At 38.7% G+C, this 15,362-nt stretch overlaps 1 protein-coding gene across 17 annotated transcripts in view; it reads left to right on the plus strand.

The window, feature by feature from the left end:
• Nucleotides 1–15,362, plus strand: part of ZBTB20 (zinc finger and BTB domain containing 20) — a 432,215-nt gene that overhangs the window by 103,588 nt on the left and 313,265 nt on the right. The window lies entirely within an intron of this gene.

Below are 15,362 nucleotides of genomic sequence, written 5' to 3' on the forward strand. Positions count from 1 at the left end.
TAATTAAAAATCCCTATATTTTGAGTCAGCTGAAAACTTTGTATGTTTTTGCACACGTAGCCCATCTCTGAGGGAACTTTCTCATCTGTGGCTTAACAGTGACATGGATGCTGAGAAAAAATTTCCTTTTTTTTTTTTTTTTTTTTCCCCCAACAAATTTTACCCTGTGAAAACTGGTATTTCCTAAAAGTCTGGAGGGAATTCGATCATATAATTTCCTGTCAGCTCTATTTGAAACTCCACCCTCCTATGATAATTGTGGCAGGTGGCAAATAGAGGGGAGCAAATGTAATTAGTTACCAGAACTGGGAGCGCTGCCCTGTCACTAGATTTTCCTAGCAGTGCATTGCTTTGCTATCAGAGGTCTAGGAACCCCTCAAAGCCTTTGCATTACCTGTGTTGAATTTAAAATAAGAAATGCAAGAGGGTGAGGTCTACAGGTCACCAATGCTGGTCTCTCTTAAAATATGGAGTGTTTTGTACGCATATTGATTATGGATATTGAAAATGGATATCTCTGTATAGAGATATGTACAATAGGTAAATAAATATAAATAACTATCAAAGGTCAGTCACTGAGTCACATTAAATACTCTAGGATAAGGTGGAAAAACTCAAGCTTAATGGAATTTTCAAAATAGCTAAATGTATTCTTGTCTTACTGTGGTACATTTGAGCATTTTTGAGTTATTTTTTAAAAATTATTATTTTATGTGGTTGTTTATTTTTAATAATCTCTGGAGCCTTTGGCTGTTTGACGTAATCTGTGTTGAGACTTCAGCAAAGTCATCTACTATGTGTCATTTCCTTGAGTAAGAGCAGGTCTTTATGTATGGCCATTTGATTTATTCTTAATGGGGATAAGATGGAGATCAGTGCTTCCAAATGTCTTCAGAATATGGGAGAAACAGAAGATAATGAAATTCTTGGTTGAGTTCTTCTTTTTTTTCTTTCTGAAATGTGTAAAATTTACATAGTTTGGGACTTTTTTTTCCCCATAAGAATGTTGAAGCGATGCCAACAGATAATTTTAGGGGGCTGAAGCAGGGCAGCTACAGGTATGCAAAGGGAGGCACTCAGGAGATTAGTGAAGCGCCTTCTCAGCTGCTATTGTAGAAGCTGGAAACCCTGTTTCATTAAGCAGAAAAATAAACTACAGAAACAGAAGACTCCCTCTCCTTCTTTCTGAAAGTGTTTCCTTTCTTAAAATGCACATTTTACTCCAGTGGGAAGAGTCTTTTCTTACTGCTGACACACTCCTTAAATCATATTGTTTTCAGGCAGTAGATAAGAGTGAGTAGATGAGTGACATTTGCTTGTAACTGTAACTAAAACATAGTTTTAGTGACATAAAAAAAATAAAAAAATTATTGCATTGATGAGCCAAACCATTTACTGCAAGTAGAAGGAAAATTCAAAAGTGGAGTTAGCAACAGAACCTCTCTTATTTCTGGCAGTATCTGTAGCTGTACCATCTTGGAGTGGGATTTCTTTAGCAAAAATGTATTTCATTCTAAGAGGTGTCTGCTGAGTAACTGGTCAAGAGAATTGCTTCTACTAAACGGAGGCTGCAGGGAGCTGTAGAAGAGGTTCAGTAGGTGGTGCTGTTCCCTTGAAGCCAGTTCTGATGCTGTGCCCGGCAGAATATATAAAGGGTACGTACTCCAAAGATCCAGCCTTCAGGTAGAACCTGAAAAGCTAGCAATTTGTTGCAGTAAAAATCTTGTTTATTCGTTTCGATAGCTGTGGTGGTGTTGGAGGTGTACTTAAACTTTTGGGAGCATGGGCATGGGAAATACAGTACAGGATAAAATGCAGTGCTGTCTTACATATACTAGAAGTTGGAGCTTGAAGAAAATTTCAAAATCTGTGAGTTCTAGGAGTCATAACTGGAAGAGGAAGGAAAAAGAAAAGGAAAAGAAAGAAAGATTGAGTGTAGCAAATCAGTGACTATGAACCGGGAGATTTTTCATAGCTCTGTGGAAAGCATTCTTTCAGGTTGCACCCACTTTGGCCAAGAACAAGACAGAGTTGAATCTAGAAGCAGACCCAGTGAGAAATGCAAACATTCCAGAGCTAGGAGTTGTTTGACTGTGAGCTCTCAGCGATGGCTTTTCACTGAGCTATGTGCTAGTGGAATAAATAACAAAGAAAGGAGTGCATATTTCAGAAGGTATGACTAGTGTATTTCCAAGCTGTCTCCAGATATCAGACTTTGTTCTTTCAGAAATGTTCAGAGTCATTGAAACTGGTTGCACAGTGCTGTGTCAATGCGTATCTTCTGTGAGAGGACCTTTTGTTGAGGTTGTTCAGAAGGAACATTCTAATTAGTTTTGGAGGTAATGTAAAATATAACACCAGAAACTTCCTTTCATATGGTTTTGAGGACAGAAAGAACCATTGGATCATCTGTTTTGACATCTTCTGTGTCACAAGCTGTTATTTTTGCCCAGTCATCCCTATTTTGAACATAGTTATGCAGAGACAGCATCTCTCCATCTTGAAGCTATCAGGAGGTTGAAACTCCTCCCTCCCATTGGTAGTTTTGTTCCAGTGTCTAATTCTCTTGCTGTTTAAAAATGTGGGATTCATTTCTGTTTTTTGTTTGTTTTTTTTTTTTTTATTTGACTTCTTTCTTTCTTTCTTTCTTGGCATCACATCCCAGACTTTGGTTCTTGTTACGACTTTCTTCACCCGATTGAAGATCCCTTCAGAAAACAATGCAAAAAAGAAGAGTAAAAATGCCTTCCCAAGCCTACCCGCTACCTCCTGTTTATGCCTCCAGGGGCTGCTTTAGCCATCCTTGCCACACTGCACTGGGTGTTCTCCTGCATTTGTTTACTCTTTGTGACCTCTAAATCCTTCTCAGAATCACTCTTTTCCAAGATGTAGCACACTCCCAACACTCAATCCTGTAGATACGACATTTTCTTTAGCATGTGCCATGCTAAAAAGCATTTCATTTGAAGGAACTGCACTTTGTGCAAGTGACTGATTGCTCACACCCACAGGTGCCCTGTTCTCCTGATCTTTTATCAGTCTACTTGTTTTTGCATTACCTGGATGTTTTTATCAGCTGTGCTTTCATAGCTTAGGAGTCATTGCTCTAAAATGCTGAATAATGCTGGGGGTTATTACAGTTTAACCTGAATCTTACTCTGGATTCCTCTCATTGAAGGTTCTCCAAGTAACATTTCTTCTGAGGGTTTCCATTAGCTGTTAGGCCATTCAACATGTGCTTACATTGACAGAGATGGAATTCTATGCAGTTGGTACTAAGTTAAAAATTAAAAGACTGTTAAAATTTCAGTTTGGGATGAAACTTGGCATGCGAGATGAAACCTCAGCAAGTTATGCTGAAAGTTCAGCTGTCCCCATGTGGCTTCTTGGTGTTCAGATGCAGCAGGTGTGGGTATGGCTCCATTTGAGAGACAAGAAGGAGCGAGGGCTGTGCCCAGTGTTCTGGGCCCTTGGTGGAAAATGGTGTTGTAGGTGCTGAGTGGCCTTACTGGGAGGGCTGCCAGGTGCCTCTCTACACTCTTGCATTCATCTCAGGCTGTTTAAATTTATGTAACTCATCTGTGCTAGTTTTACACGGAAAGAAACCCATTAAGCCCTTTCTATGTGTTAGTTTAAACGGGCTAAGCGCTTATAGAACTGTAAAGGGTATTACATATATACCCCTATGTTCAATAAATGTATGTGCTTAGCAGAAAATGAAATCAGGCTTTCTGTAACTTCCATGTGGCTGTGAATAAAATGCACTAGCCCTGGTGGCCACAGGCAGATTGGGGAAGGTCCCACATGCATTTTAGTGCATTACAGAAGGTAATGCTGGATCTGAATTGTTCTTGTATCATACATAGAGCATATGTATATGCTCTGTGGGCATTGACACTGTACTCCCACGATCTTCTCTTGTTTGTACTAAAGCTCAAAGTAAAGCTTGATTTTCCTCAGCTGGTCTCCTCCTTTCATTTTTTTAAAGTTGACAGGCTGAACCTAGAGGGGAAATCCTCAAAGTACAGCAGAACTGTAGGTATGATGAGATGGCAGTGAAGAAGCTGTGCTGTTGTTGTGGATGTGGGAGGTTGATGACTTCTATAAACATCGCAGTGTTTCTTTCTGATAGCTCAAGACATGATTTTATATTTTTTTTCCCTATGAGCTCTTAAGACATTTTGCACATTAAACAAACCCTGTTTTGTCTAGTAAGCCTGAAACATCTGCCTTTTATATTAGACTCCAGATGACAAATGTTGAAGGGCTCTGCAAGCAAGACGCATGGGTGATTGCTGTTGCTTCCATCTAGTATATAGAACTTCGTACGACATGGATGAGAGTTGTGTGTATAGATATATTTTAATTGCATGTGAAATGAATGTGTGGATTTTATTTTGTCCCTTGAGCATGTAGAACTCACCAAAATTTGGCTGTAATGCATTGCGGGGAAAAAGGAGGGAGATGGGGGGAAAGAATTAGAGTATACAAGAGTGACCTAATTAAAAAATTAAATTTGTAAAAAGACTAATGGCTTGTAGCTATGGGATAATGGAATTCGGGACACTGGTGACTACGCTTCATCCTAATCTTGCTTTTAATTGACAACAGGCATGTTTGTGCTTTATTATGGAAGGACTTTGTGATCAATATACCTTTGTTCTGTGAAACATTCTTTTTATGAAGTTGTTCAGAAAAAAAACAAAAAACAAACAAACAAACAAAAAACCCACAAAAAACCCAAACATTTAAAAAAATAGGATTCATGTGTCCAGGGCTACGATTTTCATTTGGATCTATTTGTATTTTATTCTGAGATAAATCAGCTCTGACTTAAAACTTCCAAATCTCCTCCCTCAAAAGATACCTTCTTGCTATCAAATCACTTAAACTTCATCCTGTTTGAGCTACTACAGAGTGAGGACCAATATTTCTAATGAGCATTGTGTGGCAAGTTAATGTTATCTCTTGTGAAAATTCTTTAGGTTTGGAACTCTTTCTTCCCTTGTAGAGCAAAGGATTGTTCTGTTTTGTTTTGTTGTTTATTTTTTTTATCTGACCCTTTGGGCATTACTATGGTACAAATAATTTAATTACCATAACGTATTGGTTGGAGAAGTTGAAACTGAATTTAAGTGATTTCAGTGTTGTAATGACAGATAAAATTCATGAGTCCCAAGCCAACTCTCAACTTGACAACTGAGCAAAATAACTGGAGTGTTACTTCACATAGCAGCCGTTATCTGAAACTCTTTCAGGAGAAGATTCCTTTACAAGGCAGTGCTTAATGATAATGATTTGAAATAGCTTTTTTTTTTTTTCTTTGTTTTGGTTTGGTGTTTTTTTTTTTTTAGCTTACTATATTTCTTTTTTCTTTCTCCAATTTGTTGCCATTTTCCCAGTCTTCTTGATGGAAGCGGCATTGTATGTCTTAGGAGTTCATCTGTAAATTCAGTCTGTAAGCCCCTCCACCTTAAAAGTTCATATTAGATTTGGTGCGATACCATGTGCCTTGGGGAGCCTGAATGATTTATTAAAATCCCCACCCTTCATCCCCTTCCAAATACGACAGTCAGAATTCAAAGTGAGAATAATTACAGCTATGCAGTTACAGCCTTTCTGAAAGACAGGGTAATATGAAGACTCCAGAGGAAATGTTAACAATTCTAATAGTTTTTCATGAAAGACAGAGAGACACTGTCAAACCAGAGGTTTAAACAAAGAATAGGTTGTTAAAAATAAAATATAAAAAAGACTTAAAGGCCATCAAGGGCCAGCTGAGCTGTTATACTGAGCGTAAGCATCCCAAATACTTCTTGTCTAAAACACTGATATCTTGCTAGCAAAAAAAAGACATGTCTATTATCTGCCCCACTAGATAAGTCATAGGGGGACAGTGAGGAAAGAAATAAATCTTTCACTGCCTCTCTCTGAAATACTAAATTAAGGTTAGTGGCCACGTTTGATAAAGAAAAAGTGTTTTGTCTGTGCTGCACGTAGTGAACTATTAGTACGGCTGCTGCATTTATACAACCCGAATGGCACGCTATTGTCCGTCATCTTTTTCTTTCCTCTTTTTTTTTTAATCCCCGTTTTGAATAATGCATGAAAAAAAATGATCACTTCATAATGCCACAAACTCGCAGCAGGCAAAACTAATTCTACATTATATGAAAACAGATTTTATTTATTTAAGAGTAATATTTAAAGAGAACAACAACTTTTTTTTGACACCAGCTGCTGGGAAATAAATAGAATATTTTATGACAGGAAAAAAAAAATCCAAATGTTTTAAAAGCTGTTCTTGAGAGATGGATTGGAAAAATAAAACATAGAAATTGGGCAGATAAATTTAAACTTATCGGTCACTGATGTAATTGGAGTCGTTAAGGGAGTGAAGGATAGTTTTCAGGAGGAGAGGGAAGTTAGGAGGAGTGGGAAATTGTGCAGGAGACAGTTTCTGGATAGCTGATCTCCATGTGCCACTCAGGTGTCAGCCCTCTTCTGTCCTCCAGACCAGATGTTTTATTTCAAGTGCTGGTATGTAACTAGCCAGCCACCTTTCTTTCTTTCTTTCTGTTCTTCTTGGTCTAGTTTTTCCATATCTGACCTCCAGTTGTAAGTGGGAGGAAACACGGAATGGCTGGGATACGAGGTAAAGCTGCAACTTTCTTTTCCTTGAGGTCACCTGTGAGTGCTTCAAGAAGTATTCTGGAGGAGGATGCGGGGACAAAAGGGGGAAAAATAGATCTGTTCCTGGCCCTACATGCTGCTTTTCCCCTCTGTGTAATCCTGCAACTGGTCCTGGCTTGGGGATGGAATGGGTTCCTTGGGCTTAATGCAGTGAGCGTGAAAGCTCAAGGATCAGTCCCTCCATAGCTCTTGTGGCAAGAGGAGGAGGGGATGGGGAGCAGGGGAAAGCCTGTGCCACTGTTGTAGCTGGAAAGCATTGGGAACAAATGCCATCAGAATATAAATGCTGTTTATTGCATTTTCATTTAAAATTGTTTAACTTAAAAACTCTTAGTGACAGAGGGAATGTAAATCTGAGGCTGAGAGCCTGAGTCACCAGCAGAAGTTTATTATTGCTCCTGATAACAGCTGAATTCCAGCCTTCCTGCGTGCTATAAAATGGGGCAGTTTTGTCTGTTATTGGCGCCACGTGCACTACTATCCTTATGGGTTTGTCAGCAATTTAACTCTGAGCCCCTATTGCTATGGGTTTAGAACTCGACTGTTAAAGTTTCACTCTGGGATGGATCTTGGCATGTGAGATGAGACCTCAGCAAGTTAAGCTGAAAGTTCGACTGTCCTCATGCGGCTTCTTGATGTTCAGATGCAGCAGGTGTGGGTATGGCTCCATTCAAGAGGCAAGAAGGAGTAAGGGCTGTGCCCAGTGTTCTGGGCCCTTGGTGGAAAAGGGTGTTGTAGGTGCTGAGAGGCCTTATTGGGAGGACTGCCAGGTGCCTCTCAAGACTCTTACATTCATCCCAGGTTATTTAAATTTATATGAATCATCTGTTCACATTCATGCTAGTTTTACATGGAAAGAAACCCAACTAGCCCTTTCTATGCATTAAACAGGCTAAGTGCACTGCGGTCTTGCTGCAACTCAGGATTAAATACCACTTAACATCTTGCAACTAGATCCTCTGAATTAGTTAATTTTGTATAGAGCTTGGGCAATATAAAGTGCTCAAAGTATATGAAGTATATTGCTATTTAATACTTCTAGTAACATTTTTCCAAAAGGTGGATTTCAAGGCAGTATCATAGTTGTAACCACTGGGTGATTATACTGATGTGACCTTTGCTCTAACCCAATGTATTTTGTTACAGCATGCTGTAATCACGTGAAGAGCATCAAGGTATATGGATCAATAATTTATTTTTTTTATTTATTTTTGACAACATGCTGATTTTCAGATTGCTTAGAAACGTTTATGGGGTTGCCGTCTTGAAAATAATGCCATCAGGTTATTTTTGATTTTGTAACTGGTCAAGGAGATCAGATTGTACCTTTAATACAGGAAATTATTGAAAATCCTTTAAACAAAGCAAGAAAATAGTGCTAACAGGTTTATGTAGGTTTATAAGTATATAGGTCCAGCTGTGACATATAAAGTTGTTTTGGGAAAATGACCTTTTCTGTACATCAGATTTAAAAGTACGGGCAAAAGATTTACGAGAAAGAAGATCTGGTGAGGGTACAACAAGAGGCAAAGGACAGAAGCCATCACTAGTGGGTTACATTTTGATCCTGAGCTGTATAAAAAAGGGGTGTGTGTCTTTTGTGGTAATGAATACATGTAAATGCCTTTTTGAAAGAAAATTTGTCCATGCTTTGCACATTCAATATTGTACGTATTTTTCAGTACTTGTTCATGGAATCATAGAATTACCCAGGTTGGAAAAGACCTTGAAGATCATCAAGTCCAACCACAGCCTAACCATAGTACCCTAGTTCTGTGAGGCATTTCATGGTTTGCTTCAATACAGTGATTAAAGGATAGCACTAGAGATGAAATTTGTCCAGTGAAACAAATTATTGTCTTGTGCAGTCACAAGTTGGAAGTAACTGTGGATTTCCATACAGATTTCAGTCTTCTGGATTTGTGCTACGTATGTGTAGGATCAAAATATGGTCAGCAACCTAAAATCAAGGCATTTAATTTTGCGTTGCAAGGTAGCAGATCATTAGCTTAGACATTCTTCTGCTGAGGTCATCAGATCAGTCTATCCTTGCCTGCAAAAATAAATAAATAAATAAATAAGTCATTATCTTAAAATCCATCATTCTTGATACACAACTTTCATATTTAATCATAATTATCTCAAGGAAAATAGTTAAATACAGTAATATGGGGATTTGCTACCAAATATTGAAATGTGCTGCAGTAGATATAGAAAATCCACGTAGCAAATGAGCAAGGAGGCTGAGTTCCATCATCTGGAACTAACTTTTTGCTAAACTTTATATGAATTTAGGCACTGTTAGTAGAGCATGTAAAAGGTTAAGGGGGTGCAAAACTGATAGAGTTCTGCTCTATCAGTCTTTGAGGTCTCAGTTTAAAAAGCATCATTAACTCAGTGTTACCTTTCAGTGCCATTCTAAAATCTTTCATTTTAGACGAGAGGCCTGTGTGCAGAATTTAAGAGGCTTATTCTCTTACACAGAAATAATGCTGCTAAGCTGCTAGAAATCTCAGCAGCTTAATATAAATGTTCAAATAAAAAGTTAGTATTTTAACTGTATAACCTTCAAATATAATTAATAATGAAATCCTAAGCAGGAGCCTAGGGGAAAGCATTTGGATTCTTTCTATTTGTGGAATAGGTGCAGGTCTCTAGTGTGCAGTTGAAAATAGGGACTAAATATGAGCTGATGATTTTGGAAATCACCGTGTGCTGCTGACTGTAGGGTTGGGGAATAAAGTAGAACATGGGAGAAAATGAAAATAAGAAAGGCCTGGGCCACCAACTTCATACTCAAAATTCCAAACTTTTGTACCAATTGGAAATACTCAAATGCAAAGCTTTTGGCCTCGGGATTTAATTGTGTTAATCTGCCAGCACATGAGCCAGTTATTTTATTTGTCTTCGTACCCCTACCAGTGCCACCCAAATGATGATTACTATATAATTGTGGGAAACTAAAATTGCAGTAGGAGGGTGTGTTGTGACCACCTGTTGAGCTACCCTGTTAATACTTCTATCACAGCAAGATGCTTTCCACAAACACTGCTTCCCAGAGCAAGAAGGTGTTGTTGGGAGCTGATCCAAAAGTCGTGGTCAGATTTTAACTCAGAAAAGGCAGAAAGAAACCATCAGCTAACCAAGGGCATTCTCAAAAGTGGCGCGTGTTCTTCAGTACAGTCAGAATATGACTTCTCTTTTGGCACTTGCTGGATTTGGAGTCTGTGAACCACTTTCCCACTTAAAGAATGCGTGTGAGGGCCACTAGTTTGCTCCTTGATATTGGTGCTTAAGCTGTGCTGTGGTGTTAGGAACAGGAACTAGTTGATCATGTGCAAAAACGTTGGTCTCAGTAGTGAAATAAGCAGAGAGGAAAACTGTCTGCAGCTACTTTAAACATAAGGGATGTCCAAACTGTACTCCTCTGGAGTGCAGGTGGAAAAGGCAGATGCCCTCAAAATGACCGGTTATTTTTATTTTATTTTATTTTCCAGCTCTTCAGGCGGCTCGCAGCACATGCTGCAGGCAGGATTAAGGTATAAATGAGGGTCAAGTTATGGGTTACTGCACTGAAATCTCTAGAGTCACATGATTGTAAAAAAGATGCGAGTGGAAAATGAAGTTCTTTGTATCCAGTAATCAGCATTTACACGTTTCTGTCACACCATGAGACCTGAGGTATTGTAGTTATTTTCTGTATAGGTTGCCATTATGATGAGAGCTTCTGGAGAATTGATGGTATTAGCTAATGTAGCAGTCATGCCATTTGTTGGAGAAGAAAAATATTTGTAGACTTTTAGTAAAAGACAAATGTCTGAAAAGACTGATGGTACCTTGAGATTGCTATATGGTCCTGAGGTCTTTTAAGGAGCCGTTCCCAAGTGATGGTCGTATCTAAGTGTGCCTTATGCAACTAAGATGTTGTTACTCTTTGATTTTTGAAACTAGTAGCTGCCTACTGTAAAGCTGAGGAAGCTGAAATAAACTTCCAGTCAATTTTTCTCCTTAATCCAGATTCACAATAATGCCCTTGAAATTTTAAGATGGTAGCAGATAAAAATACTGGATATCCAGAATGCCAGCAGATTCCCCTTGCAACATATTCGAGAGTTTCATTTGAGAACTTTTCTTAGCAAAGTTTGTTAAAGCTCATAGGACCTGCAGATTGTTCATCTTGGCCAAAATCAGATCTGGAATGTAGGTTGAGACTTCTAACCTATGATGAAAAGCAGAAGACGATGTATTTATTTATTGCCATTGTGGTGCTTCTGGGAGATGTATGCTCTCCCACCTCAGGAGGACTTCTACTCAGAAACGTTCTTTTCTTTATCAAGACTGCAAAAGGTAGCAGAGGAAAAAAATGCTTTTTTTTTCAAGAATTTGCAAGAAATAATTTTGATGAGCATAGGAATTAATGAATCTTTTCACTCTACCAGTCTACTACTGGTTAGTGTTACGATTGAGCGACTTGCTGTTTAAGAAGTTTTTGCTCTCACTGAAGCAGTTTTTTGTGTATTTGAGCTGTTTCTAAACCCAGTTGTGCACTGCTTCAGCCCTGAACTGGTACTAACAGATACTGCAGTTCTTGTCTTGGGAAATTTGTACTATTTTTCCTACCTAGTTTTTGTTGTTGTTGTTTGTTTGTTTGTTTCTTATTTATTCTTTAATTAAGCCTGTAGGAATCCATTTTTTTTATCCAGGGTTATACTCCTCTAGCATATTTGGTTGATATTGCTAAATGTATTTGAAGCATTACTAGGAACAAGGTATTTCCAGACAGCACACATTTTTAGCATTAAGGAAGCCAAGAGGAAAAAAACCCTGATATCCAGAGATGGATATCCTTAGTTATTCCAGGTTTAACCAATGATTTGCTCTATGACCTTTGGTAAACCACTACTCTCTTCATGCTTTGTAAAAGATGATTGATTTAATTGATCTGCTCGTGGGATGAGGGCCATTTTCAGATTCCTGACTGAGATCAAGGATCTTTGTTGCCAAAATAATGAGAAGGTAGAAGGTAATGATAAACAGGCTGTAAGTATTTTCTTAAGATATGCTAGCATATATCTTGATAATGAGTCATACTGAAAGGCTTGAGCGGGTTCTTCTGGTTCAGTAATGCAGATGAAAATGTTCCCTGAATTAAGGAGAGCTTGGAGTATGGGCTGAACAGACTGAAGAAAGGAGACCTAAAGGTTATTGCAGATTTTGAGAGGTTTACTTGAACGTTAGCTTCCCCTTAATAAAGGCATCTTCCAGAAACATAGATTTAATTCATTATGTACTAGCTATGACTTACTGCCAATTGAAACCTACTGTAAGAGAAACAGACTATGTAAGTTTACTTCCCTGAATATAGTGGGGTGTTTTTTTATGATTTTTCTTTTTTTTTTTTCCTTACATTGGCATGTCTGAAAAATAAAGCATCAGGAGCATTTGTGAGGTATGCCACAGCCAATTCTTTCCATGCCCCTTTGTTAAAAATTAGTTTTATTATTATTGATAATGAGATGCAGCATGGAAACAGTGTAGTGAGTAGTTGTGTATCAGCATCAGTTATAGCAAGGCTTTTACTGCCCAGACTATTATTTCCACTTTATTTCTGGATTAGAAAAGCCTGTAACTTGCTGAAACCGATCCACTGTAGGGCTTGCCTTACAGCTTTCCAGATGATACTTTACGGGGGGGAGGGGATTTCAGCAACTTTCCCTGCTTCCTTGCACGTGCATGTGGCAGGGAATGGAGCGTTACTCCAATGAGAGTGTTAGGAAGACTAGTAAGTCAGGCCAATTTAAAGCTTTAAAGCAAACCTTAACTGGACACTGACATTAGGACTACAGGGAATGGCTTCAAGCTGCGACAGGGCAGATTCAGGCTGGACATTAGGAAATATTACTTCTCAAAAACGGTGGTCAGGCACTAGAATGGACTGCCCAGGGAGGTGGTGGAGTCACACACCGACCCTCAAGGAGCAATTGGATGTTGTGTTGAGGGACATGGTTTAGTGGGAGCTATGGGTAATAGGTGAACAGTTGGACTGGATGATCTTTTAGGTCTTTTCCAACCTTGGTGATTCTATGATTCTGTGATTCATTAATAGTGCATACGGGCAATAATTGGTTTTTAGTCATTACTATCACTAGATATTCAAACAATTGTTACGTAAAAACTGTATCCTACATCAGCTACAGATGAGCAGTACTGCATAGTTCCTGTAGTTGGTTGTCCTGCAGCCCCAAGTGGTCGTGGTCACCAAGGCCGAGGTCATCAAAGTTAAGAGCTCTTTCATGAGGGAAGTGGCTTCTTCATTCCTGATCTTCACTTGCTCTTCCTTGAGGTTTTTATGCTTCTCAGCCCTCTTCCCACCCAAAACAGGAGTAGTCTCATCTGCTCCCAGCATCACCTTGTTTTTAGGGCTAGCACTTTCCCTCTCCCACTTAATTTTCAGGATCACTCTGGTCCCAGCCTGCCTGCTATGTGTCATTTTTCTTATCTTAACAGTTTTAATATCCTTCATGTGTTTTGCTATAACCTCTTTTCTGCATCCGTAACACAAACGTCTGTTTGTCCCTTCATAGTTACATCTTACCTACACAGAAGTGCCTAGCTGTGTTACAAAATACTTGTGCATTCTGCCCAGTTTTGCTTGTTGGTGTTATGGTGTTTTGAAATACTTGTATAGTTATTTCAGTGTCTGATTCCAGTGTACTTAGTCTGAGTTCAAGGCAAGCAAATATTTATATCCAGCCCAGCATACTTCTAATTTAGGTGTGCAACAGCCTCTCCTTTGGCTTTCCCGAAAGGCAGAGCTTTCTGCTTCAGTCATGCCCCCTTTCATGGTATTTGTTTGATTCCTTCATGGTAGTGTGGAATTCATCTTCATTGATGCTTCTCAGTATAGAACAGTGGCCGGACAGTGAGAATAGCATGTAGAGTTCTGCATAGAAGATGACTTATTGTTCATGGCTTTTATGAGGCTATTGTGTAACCTCTCAAAGCTCATACTGCTTCTGATTAACTGAGTTTGTTACCCAAGTTAAAAGGTCACGTGTTAATTGCTCATACAGAGCTCAATTTCTGTGTGAGCATCAGGTATGAAGCTGAGCATTTGATATATCATGAATTTCACATTCCTTGATTACATAATGAAAGGGCTGGTGCTTTCAGAATTTGTTATAGTGCTTTGTATAAAGGAGATAGTGTTTTGTTTGCCTTGTTGTTTTCTGTTTTCGTCATCGTTGTTCTGTGGTGTGGAAAGTGGAGATGAAGGTATTTCCTCTATGGGGCTCTGTGACGCTCTCAACTTTTGCCCAGTTACTACAGGCCACTTATGTTTTTTTATACTCTCTGATCCCCTCTACTGTGGGAAGTCTTTCTCCATCCTTGGTGGGAGAATGAAGTGCAACAATAATCATGTTAGGATGTCTCCAAAAGTAAGGTGTGAGGTCTTGACATGGGTAGACCTTTCCTGCAGTGGACAAAAATGAAAGGATGCTTGTCTGTGGAAAGGAGCAGGGTGGGTGTGACAGGTGAGTTCACTACTGTGTGGTTCTCATAGTATTGTTTACACAGTGTCAGTGTGCTGTGATGCCGTTCTTAAATATGGAATGTAGTACCAACTGTGAAGAGGTGGTTAAAAACTACAGAAGTTTTAGTTCGTAAAGGATCCTAGACAGTATTTAAATGTCTTTGCATGGTTGTTTGTTGTAGGCCAAGCAGGAAAAAGTTGCTGTTTTAGTTCTCAGTGTACATCCCAGTTGGCATGGCATTTATATAACATAACAAAGAACCATACTGCTGGGTTGCAAGAAGAGATTTGCAGTGATGATTCACTTCATTGTATTGCTCCTCTTCACCCTTGGCTCTAAACCTGAATTGTATTGTTTCAGCTTTTAATCTTCCATTAATGACACTGGTATTCTAGGGTGAGTGATTGTAACAGTTATCTGTAGGTGTTTCCCTGTCTGCAGCGCTATTTTAATTCTCCTCGGGTAGATGTGAGCTCTGTTTGAGATCTCTGCACTTTAATCTTCTTTTGAGAGAGTTTGGTATGATGAGAAAAGAAAGATCGGATTGTCATTCTTCCCAAAATTATTTGTCCAGTCTGGCTTATCTTCCTGTCTCTCCGCCAAGTAATGACTATGACAGAATAATTTTTATTTTACTAAAGGAGCTCACGAGAACCTTAAATGAGATGACACACCATTTCAATTCCATACTGAAAGTTCTATTGTTTCTCTTATCAAGATATGTCTTTCCCTGAGTATTTCTTGAGAACCTGCAGAAACTTAACAAACACTATTTTGAACTCCTGGAAGAGAAAAAAGCAACTTCCCGTTTAATGCTTCCAACTATAAAATTTAATATAGTCAACCCATGTTCTGTTTCCAGCAACTCAGAAGTTGTCTGCAGTCCTTTCAAGAAAACTGCATCACAGATTTTGAAATATAAGGGTACAACAGGTATAAAATAAGGAATCGTTTGTAAAAGTTTTTACTTAAGGAAATTACTACAGCATTGTAACCTCAACTGTGACTTCCAAGTTGCCTTTTGTACGTTATATCTCATAATATAAAAACATGAAATCTGCATTTGAAACAAAAAAAGAAACAGCAAAGTTTACGATTGCTTTCAAACAATTGCCATTTTACCTAAAAGGGCAA

Source organism: Coturnix japonica, chromosome 1 (assembly GCF_054131305.1).
Source record: "Coturnix japonica strain WE chromosome 1, WE-NBRP24, whole genome shotgun sequence".
NCBI classification, from domain to species: Eukaryota; Metazoa; Chordata; class Aves; order Galliformes; family Phasianidae; genus Coturnix; species Coturnix japonica.